This window comes from Alligator sinensis, unplaced genomic scaffold (assembly GCF_000455745.1).
Source record: "Alligator sinensis unplaced genomic scaffold, ASM45574v1 scaffold839_1, whole genome shotgun sequence".
Classification (NCBI taxonomy): domain Eukaryota; kingdom Metazoa; phylum Chordata; order Crocodylia; family Alligatoridae; genus Alligator; species Alligator sinensis.
In genome coordinates, this window is record NW_005841885.1 from 2,626,018 (window position 1) to 2,636,428 (window position 10,411).

The following is a 10,411-nucleotide window of genomic DNA, read 5'->3' on the forward strand; positions in this document are numbered from 1 at the left end:
AATATTTAAATTGCCTAATCAAACTGCACAGATGTTACTTTTAAAAGTACTAACGGAAAAGTCTCCCTGCTTGATTTAATCTGTTATTCATTCCTGTCTGTGTACATATAGGAATGAATAAAACTCCCAAAATTTAACAAAATAGCTTATTTTAAAATGTTTCCACTAAGGAAAAAATCTTTTTTCTTTTAATTTCTAGTTTGGTTGTTTTCACTTAAAGAAACTCATTCACCTACAGCATGCTATAACTTGCACATTTTAGAAATAAGAACCTGAAACAATTGGGTATGGATTTTTTGTTTTGTTTTTTAAATGCATGAATGTGTGTGGGTGGGAGAGCATTTAATGAACCAAGTGGTAATTAAATGGATTTTGAACTGTGCTGCTGTTGTCTGTCCATCTGTAAATGGGCATTTCTGTTTAGAAATAATAGCTTGGAACACTTTACCAACAGCTCGTTGACTTGCAGTGCTGCAGACTTAGTCTGATCTTAGTTTAAGAGGAGAAAGTAGGACTGTGGTTGCCACCTTGGCCTGTTCTGTCTCAGTTTTGGGTTTGTTTTATTCTTTTTCCTCCATATGGTGTATCCCCACAAGGTGGATTGTGCATTTTCCCCACGGACAGAGCAGCGGCACATAATTATGCCGCTGCCAGTTGCTCTGGGCATGCCCCTGCATGTGCACTCTGGCACATGGCAAATTGCCCCAGGTGGGGTAGGAGAGGCTGTGGCCAGCACCCTTACCTGGGTGCCTGTGGGCTGTCTGGGGCTGTAGTGGTGGCAACCCAGGCATGCAGAGCCTGGTTGGCAGCTGAAGCATGACTGGTCAGTTGAGCTCTGGTTTCACGTGTGCTGCCCTGCTTTTATTTTAATTTTATTTTATTTATTTGTTTATTTTTCTTTGCATGGCTTTTTTGATGCTGTAATCTCCTGTCAAAAACCCCCAACAAAAACACCCCCACCCCCAAAAAACTGCTGCACTGCTAATTAGGAGCACAGCAAATGCTTACACATGTGGTGCGTGCAGTGTGTGGCACCATAGATGGATTTTCAGCACCACAAACCAAATGTGTGCACTCACGGGGATGTGCCCCTGTTCTCTTATTCATGTTTTGTAGATCAACAGAAACCAGAAACCAACCTGGATCTGATGCAACATGCACGCAATGACATAACTGGCTCAGCTGCGTGTCCATGTCTTTTAGCAGCCCATCTCCCCTGGCCCCTTGTCAGAGGTAAATGAAGGCGATCTGTGCCACTTCCCCATGTGCTGTTGCTTTGCTCCAGCCTGGGGCACAGAGGACATAGTTGTTGCCAGTTAATGCACTGCCCTGTTCCCGGAGGCCCTCGAGGGCTCAGTCAATCATCCCCCTAGTCCAAAGTGATTCTGAATTAAAGCCACTCCCTATACCCTGCAGCCAGTGCCATCCTGCCTCTTGGAGCACACCTTGCAGCCACTCCCCATTCCTCACCTGTTTGTTATTATGCTGAGATGGTTGCGGGGGGGGGGGGGGGAGCAAAATCATTCCCTGGGGAGGAACTGCATCCTCCCTTTGCCCCTGGCAGCTCCAGGAGTCCCTGGGGGAAGGAAGCTGGTATGTTCTCCCACCTCACATGAAACACCTTTCTAGTTTCAGCCCTGCTCCAAACTGGTGTTGGCATTGCCTCGTCTTTAGCAGAGGGGTGGCTTCCTCTAAAGAGATGGGTCCTAGAGGCTGTCACTGAGGATGGTACAGGGTTAACTTAGACCTTAGCCCAGTTCCCTTTCTTGCTCAGCTGTGCACGCTTCTCTTGCCTTTTACCAGCACTTTGAACTTGCGCTAGGGGCTGGCGCCTGGGTTTCACATTAATCCGCTTATTATGTGACCTTAGAAACCATTTAACCTTTTCTGAAGATAATCCTAAATCGCAGGGGTGTTGAGCAGATTAACGAAGTTTTGCACAGCACTTGGTATCTTCAAAGCGCAGAAGTTATTTATTCATATGGCATACAGCAACTGAATGACAACAAGCTATAAGTATCCTATAAACAACCTGTAGACAACAGTACTGAGGGATAAGGCTAGAGTGACAGTTTTAGATCCGATATCCATTGCAAGGCATCATCAGTAGCCTGGTGCAGGACTTCAGTGCAAGTATTAAAATAAGTAGGATGTTTCTCCACAACATGTGCAATAGTTTGGAGTCCTCCACACTCTCACTTGAGGTCTTTATCAACATTTCATTTATGTAGTAGGTAGTTGCATCTACCTTGTCCGGTACAAACACTGTTCAATACGGCTGTGCGAAATTTCACTGCCTGTTTCATTTCGACATTGTTTTGACCAATTTCGAGATCGAAATGGCAAAATCAAAACAACAAAGGCCCTTGAAATAGCCTTGAAATAAAACAAGGCTGCTTGAAACTTTTCGACCATAGGCTGGGGATAGGAAGTCAGTGGAGCTGGGCTGCTTCCCTGTCTCCCGTGCTACATCATGCTGGGGGCGGGAGGTAGCCTAGCTGGGCTGCCTCCCTGCCCCCAGCGAACCTCGAAACAGCCTTTCTGTTTCAATGGAACAGAAGAGCTGTTTTGACTCTAAATGAAATTCAAAATGAAACTCTGTTTCGTCGAAACTCAAGGCAAAACAGAACGGTGCCATTTCGCACAGCCCTACTGCTCAGTTTTGGGCAGCTCCCCTTGGTAAAGCAAAGCCAGGAGGTTTAGATGTGGGGTCCGTGATAAGAAATCTGGCAATGATGTCAATTGTGCTCCATTGCTGGATCTATTTTTCTTTGGTGTCAAAATGTTTGTCATTCAGCTTTTTTCCCACGTTCCAAAATGGCCTTCATAACTTAAGCTTTAGCCGGGGGTGGGGAGGGTAGTAAGCTCCTCAAACTGGTTGTGAATTGGCTGTACGCAGTTCCTTGACTCTTAAAGCAGCCTATTTACATCAAAGTGTGGAGCACTAGACCGCATTGAAAACCGGTGCTCAGCCGGAAACAAATCTAGCTCAGTGTTATGCTGGAATTTGTTTAGAGAGGCTGTTAAGAGTCTTCACATGCCCCAATTTTGCTTTCTAAAATGGCAAAAAAGAACCACAAAAGGAGTGAACTATAAAACACTGGGATAGTAGAGCTCCAACCTTCAAGGTAAATTGTGGTGTGAACCCTGGTGATCTTCTACAGAGCTCAAGTGAGTTCAGCTGGGCAGGAAGGTCTGGCTACCCGGTCAGATGGCATGATCAAACCTTGGTGAAGGAAGACTGGCTTGTGTAAGACGCATGCTTCTGGCTCTGGGTATCTTATTTATGCTTTCAGCTCTGGCACAGACTTTTTGTGTGACCTTGAATAAATCACTGATAGCTCCTTATTTGTGTTGTTTTTTTAAGCCTATTGATTGATTGATTTCCTTTTGGAAGCCTTGGATATCTTTAAGCTTAATTCTAGTGACTACTTTGCACTTGCTACTGGACTCAGGTTGGGCATGCCAAGCTATTTATTTCAGTAGTAAATCCTATTTTCTTACCTTCTGTAGGTAAGCTAACGTATTTTTTTACCTTGGTATTTCAGATAAACTTTTTGTATGTCACCAAGAGAGAAATCAAACAGCTCAGAAAATAAATGGCCAGAGACAAACATTCCACTGATCCAATTAGTTTCACATTCACCGGTCAATAACTTGCCAAGATGGAACTTGACACCTAGTCAATAGTGATTTTACTAAAAAGCCTAATGAAGAAGCAACAGAGTTACAGGAAAAGGTGAAGTTGAGCATTAGGATGAGGGTGCCAATACTTTCCCATTTTCCTATTGGCTTGCCGGCAACTTACTTTGAGCAAGTATGATATTAACTCTACCATAGGTAGAAGTCTGCATAAACCAAGTTCGTTGTATAATGCTGAGTGAACGTATCTCACAATGATGATCTCTTAAATACAGTCATCAATTACCGTAAATACTCAAGTACTGACTGCACCAGTAGCTCTGTGACTTTTCTGCATGCAATCTGTGTCTGCTTCCTAATTCTGGCCTCGAGTACTGCTGACCAGGAGCACTACCAATGTTATGAGTCAATCTCTTTGGCAAGAAGCAGCTTATTTTACATACTGACTCTGAGTGCTTTCATAGATGTTAGGGTCGGAAGGGACCTCAATAGATCATTGAGTCCGACCCCCTGCATAGGCAGGAAAGAGGGCTGGGTCTAGATGACCCCAGCTAGATGCCTATCTAACCTCCTCTTGAAGACACCCAGGGTAGGGGAGAGCACCACCTCCCTTGGGAACCCATTCCAGACCTTGGCCACTCTAACTGTGAAGAAGTTCTTCCTAATGTCCAGTCTAAATCTGCTCTCTGCTAGCTTGTGGCCATTATTTCTTGTAACCCCCGAGGGCGCCTTGGTAAATAAAAAGAACTTGCTTTAGAACCCTTCAGTTCTCTCCAGTTTCCATCCAGCCCCCACAGCCAGGATATTGGATGGGTGGGAAGAACTTAACATGGCCTTATTATAGCAATGCTAACCCAGGGTGCCGTGACATCCTGGGGTGCCTTGACATCCTTTCAAGGGTGCCCAAAGTGTGCCATGCAATGTTAGCGCTGTTAGGTGTGCAGACAAGGTTCACAAGATAAACTCAGATTTCAAAAAGAAATCCACAGTATTCAAAACGTTCTGGCCTGGTATGGCACTTCTGAGTTCTTGGTAACAGAAGAACGGCTCTATCTTTCAGTCAAAAATTGACAAATAACAAATCTTTTTCATGGCCAAATGATTTCCTGATGAAACTCCCCAGGGGATTTGGGCACCAAATTAAGATGTATTATTTAACAAACTAATCCTAATGTGTTATTGTAAAGATTAATTATTCTAGATCATATAAACATACCAGAAGACAATAAGAAATTAAGACGTGCAGTGCGCTTTTCTTATGTCTCGTATATACAGAGAGAGGAGCTGACTCAGTGCCTTGATGGGAAGCAAGTCTTTCTGGAGGGCATAGTTACCCGATTCTTGATGGAGTTTTGAGTAGTAACTAATTTATCCTCCCAATGTAGAGTCCCTACTTCGAAGCCTGGCCTCTCCACAATCCTGGAATGGTCTCAAAGACTCGACAATAACCGGTGTGGTTAAGGCAAGCAAATGGTGGGTTCCAAAGTTTCGTTTTCTTCTGCTCTGTCAGAAGGAGTAGGAAGGTTAGATAGCAATGGAGTGCAATATAGAGGATTTGTCATGCCTGGAGCAGGGAGTTGGAGTGAGTGCCTACCAAAGAAGAAAAGGAATGGATTTCGAATTGTAACAAAGATGGTAGCAAGATGCAGCTCTCTTACCTTTTGGCCTCCACTTGATTAGAAGGTTTACTCAACAATGTTTAGATATAGCAGGAGATAAGAGGCAGCAAATGGTATCAAATAGAAAAGGAGGGATCAATGTTTAAATATGAAGCCTGGCAGGATGGAAAGCACTCTGGAGCCTTTGGAGTGTGTGGGAGGGCAGATGGAGGTAGGGACAGGCCAGAGAAATGTGGAGGAGGGAGAACTTTTACCCATATATTTACAAAGTATTTTAGCTATGTGTAGCTCCTTTTAAGATGGATAGTCCTTGACAATAACCTTTGAAAACAGACTCACAAGTGTTTAAATGAAGTCTCTAGAAGGCATGTGGACAAGCATGGCATGTGCTGGGAGTCTAGTTTGTGAGGTCTTGGTTTAAGATATGGCAAAGAGAGCATTTATTTATTTATTTATTTATTGCCAGCATTATTTATACTAATGAAAGAATTGGCACCTATTCCAAAGACGTGTAGCTTTTTTACTTGACTTTAAACTAGTAATGGGTACTACCATGTTTACTAAAACATTAGGATATTGAACCGAGCTGTGTTAATTGAAGTATTGAACTGAGATATATTATATCCATCAGTTCTGATCCTGCTACAGATAACTATTAGGGCTGCGCAAAGCTTCTGTCCCCGATTCAACTTGGCAGAGATTCAGCTCGAATCAGTGGCCAAATCTCCGAATCCGAATTGAATCGGAGGACCCTTTAATCTCTCCAAATTGAATCGGAGCCCCCTGCCCCCCCCCCCCCAATTTTGACGGCCCCCCGCCCCCCCCCCCCCAATTGATTCGGGCATAGACACAGCTTTAAATGTTTTTTCTACATGCCTCTAGGTAGCAGGCAACTTATGAACACTGTGATGCTGGGGTGCATGGAGTGTCCCACAGAAGCACAGGTGGCCCCCAGCGTGCTTGGCAGCAGACCTGGAAGTGGACCAGAAGCACTTGCAGTCCACTTCCAGGCTTGCTGCCAAGCATGTGGAGGGGCCCCCTGCACTCCTGCAGGACACTCCCACGTGCCCCAGCATCACAGCATTCACAAACCACGCTGGTAACTCACAATACATAGAAAAAACTTTTAAAGCTGTGTCTATGTCCGAATCACTGATTCTCCAAATCGGCATCGAATCTTCAGATTTGGATTTGGCTGAATCGAATCGGGACAGCGATCCAAATCAACAAATTGAATCACTGTCCCTGATTCGGGCCGAATCCAAATCGAATAGGGCCTGCTTCACACACCCCTAAAAACTAGTGTATCACTTTGCCTACAGTACTGCAATTCAAGAATAAGTCAAATCTGTTGCATTCAGTAGCACAATAGGGATGCTCTTGTTCTGTCCCAAAAATCCTAGAACATCCATCCAGAGCCAAGATGTGAAATTGTCCTCTTCACCCTTCTTTTTAGTGACTTACAACAGCAAGACTGAAGACTGATCCTAGGAGGTGGCAGAGGGCTGTTCAGTTCACATTGGACCTATGCGCTGCCAGCACTGCAGGTGAGAGCGCTCTTTATCAGTCAGACACCCCTAGGTCAGTCTATCAGCTCCATAAGAAATTAAAGATGAAGCAAATGTTAAAGCTCTTGTATGTAGTTAAGATGCATTTTCCTGAAGGATCATTCATCTTTTCAGTTCTTTCTGGTTTATGCTATTGTTCTTGGATTACCATCAGCCTGTATAAATGAGACTTGTTTAGTTGTTCTTAGCTTTTGAAAGTGTTTTAAGTTTCTCATGGGATTGGGAATTAGAAATTGAAAACTAGACACTTTGAAGCTTGAAGTTGATAGTCCATTCTGGGAGGGCAATGAATGATGGTCGTCTGATGGTTCTTCATTTGACCCCTATGAAACAAATTCGGTGATTCAGTCCAGTTTACTGTGAACAGGTTTGAACCTTATTGCCTGCCTCCAGTGGCAGAATTAGCCCCTCTTATTGATAAGCTTGGTTGAGGCTGTATAGATTAAATGGACTACGCACGTGGAATTCTCTTGTTAACCAGCAGAAAGTGCTCTCGGAGGTGCGTTGCTAGGCTTCTGTTTGAAAAACTTGCACTGCTTTCCATAATGCATTGCTTTGCTTTCCCTGATGCATCAATATTGTACATATAAGACTTCAGTTTGGATTTTCAGCCTTTCACTGGCATTAAAAAATATTCATGTGCACCATTTTTAAAATGTAATAAAATTGTTTTGAAAAGAAATATTAAAATTCCAACATACTTCCTAATGAAAAGCAATTTAGTCTCTCTTGTGGTCCTTGTAGTTAATCATGTTTTATGAGGATGATGGTAATAACTCTACATGTATTTATTAAAACTTACGACATGCAAGTTTATAACCCTGAATCTGAAGATGTTTTTGCCTGTTGGGAAAAACATTAAGTGATGGTCTACTACTTATTATTAATTTGTAATTATAGTACCATCATGATACTCTTATGCCTGAACACTGTCCATGCCTGAGTAACTTAATAGCTTGAATCTGCACTCAAATCACGCCTCTAATTTTCTTGTTCTTTTTTTAGGTGTAGCTGAAGAGGAATTAAAGAGCTTCTGGTCTCTCAAGCCACTCCTTCCTTATGGCTCCAATGTTAAATTCTTGGGCAAAGTTCTTTATTTCAGCCAGAAACTCAGACCTCTTATACCTTAACATCATGTTCTGTACTCATTCAGTACACAGAACTTTTATTAGTGTTTCATGAGAGCTTTGTCTATGGAATTAATCCTGGGGAAACAATTGGTGCTTGTGCTATGATTCAGAGAACATCAGCATGTTTCAGAAAGAATTCCGCCCTTTGAAATGCGAGTCCAACTGAATTGCAAGATCATGATGCAGAATACCATTAGAGAAGGATAGTCTTATTCAAATCAAAGGATGCATGTTTTTTTCTCTTCTCTAGTTGCCTGTTAGGGGTGTGCAAAGTGGGCCCTATTTGATTTTGGATTCGGCTTGAATCAAGGACAGTGATTTGATTAGTTGATTCAGATTACTGTCCCTGATTTGATTCATCTTAATCCAAATCTGAAGGTTCGATGCTGATTTGGAGAATCAGTGATTCGAACACAGACACAGCTTTAAACATTTTTTCTACGTACCTTGAGGTAGCAGGCACGGCTCGTGATTGCTTCAATGCTGGGACACGTTGAGGGTCCCACAGGAGTGCGGGGGGGCCCTCCATTTGCTCAGCAGTGAACCTGGAAGTGAACTGGAAGTACTTCCAGGTCTGCTGGGGAGTGCACTGGACCTCCCCTTCTTCCTCCCCCAGTGCCTTCCCGGCTCAGCGATCAGCTGCAGGGGGACCCCAGGTGCCCCCCCAGACCCAGGAGGCACCAGTCACTGAGCCAGGGGCATGCAGGGGAGGCCCCCCAGCACACTCCCCAGGGGACCAGAAGTGCTTCTGGTCCACTTCTGGGGCTGCTGCTGAGCATGCTGGGGAGCTCCCTGTCTGGGATATTCCATGTGTCCCAGCATCGCAGCGATCACAAGCATGTTCTGATTCGAGGGTTCCAATTCAATTCGCCAAGTTTTAAAGGGTCCTCTGATTTGATTCAGATTCGGAGATTTGGCCACCGAATCAGGCTGAATCCCTGCCAAATCAGATCAGGGACCGAAGCTTCACACAGCCCTAGTGCCTGTAAACTATGTTTGCATTTTCAGAAATATTTATTTGCATGTAAAAGGGGACTTGTATATGTAAAGAGTGAAATGCATAAGTAAACTTGTTTTTAATGGTTTTGACTGTTAAACAACAGTACCACCAAGCTACCACAACTGATATGACTAGGACACTATAATTCCAAATAAAATTGGGTAAAGGAAGGGGTGTTCATTGCAAGTGTAGTCCAGTATCTAGGGGGAAAAGTAAAAAAATAAATAAATAAATAAAAAATCCATAAGCAGTATTGTAAGGTGTAACTTCATTCTTAATATTTTTTTCAATTAAACCATACTAAATCTATGGACTGTTATGTGGTATTAAAGTTCGAACTTCTGTTATGAGCAGTCACGCACAAGGGTTAATGTGTTTCTTGCTTACACAGCTCTGACTTGCTACTAAAGGACTGGTGAGTAGGGGCACGACTAGGCGCCAGAACACCTGGGCTTATCTCTGCTCAAGGCACCGGGAGCAGTGTATCCTGGGATGCTGGAGGAATGAAAATTACTTGTTTTCTCTCTGGGACAGACTGAAGTTACCCTAGCACAGCCCAGAGTTAACTCTTTCCTGAAATGGCATAACTTTAAGATACTCGGAGGGCACTTAGCATGACTTAACAAGCTTTATTGTGCACGTTTGCATTTTAAGTGCCTTTAGTATGGTATAATGTGCAACTTCTTACCAACAGAGTGAATTGCTTTCTTCCTTATATGTTTTTTCCCATTTGTATTGTTGTGAAAGTGTACCTGTAGGAACAGTAGACATCCATAAATGTCTCTTAGCATCTACTTGATAAGTAGTTGGGAACATCCCACACTAAACAGGGGCAATGCTTGCTATCCAGATATTTGATGCATTTGCCACATATATTTATCTGCATACAAAAAATATGAATTATTTAAAATGAAGAACACAGAGACCTATATTTAAATCATTAAAATGCATCATCTGCACCAAAACTTTGTAAGATGTTCTTTGCTGAAAAAGACCATGAGGGATTCATGAGAAATGCCATACTTTGTGTTTTGATTTTCTCCGAGTTTCGGAGTCTTTTAGTTCAAAGGGAAATGGATTTTCACAAGTAGCAATTCAATGTAGAGAGAAGCATCACCTATTGTGAAAAGTATGACATTTACTTTGTACTAAGAGATTATTCACTGAAGGAAAAAAAGCCCGCTTTTGGTTATGCTTGGGCTTTGTGTCTACTTTTTATTTCAAGTATATTTGCATTAAACTGGTCATAAGTGGAAGGGGAGATCTCAAATTTCCTATTTGGGATTGCAGTCTTCAGGATATTGGTAGCAAGGAAAGTGCTGAGTAATCATAGGCGTTTCTGAATGCTTCCTCTCACGCTTCAATAGTCCAATAGGATTAGCTGTTGGAATAATGCCACCTTGCCCAGCTTCCCCCATCCTTTGAGCAGCTTATACCAGCCATGCACTATTC

The 10,411-nt window shown here is 43.0% G+C and overlaps 1 long non-coding RNA gene across 2 annotated transcripts in view; it reads left to right on the forward strand.

Annotated features, from left to right (window-relative positions):
- Window positions 1-8,230, forward strand: part of LOC102383181 — an 8,318-nt gene extending 88 nt beyond the window's left edge. Inside the window, exons 1-3 of one of the 2 annotated variants that reach the window (XR_003092626.1) lie at window positions 5,041-5,115; window positions 6,718-6,808; window positions 7,835-8,230. This is a non-coding gene — a long non-coding RNA (uncharacterized LOC102383181). Of the gene's footprint in view, window positions 1-5,040; window positions 5,116-6,717; window positions 6,809-7,834 lie in introns of those variants that run through there. The other variant, XR_323128.2, reaches the window with a different exon arrangement.
- The last annotated feature ends 2,181 nt before the right edge of the window (window positions 8,231-10,411 follow it).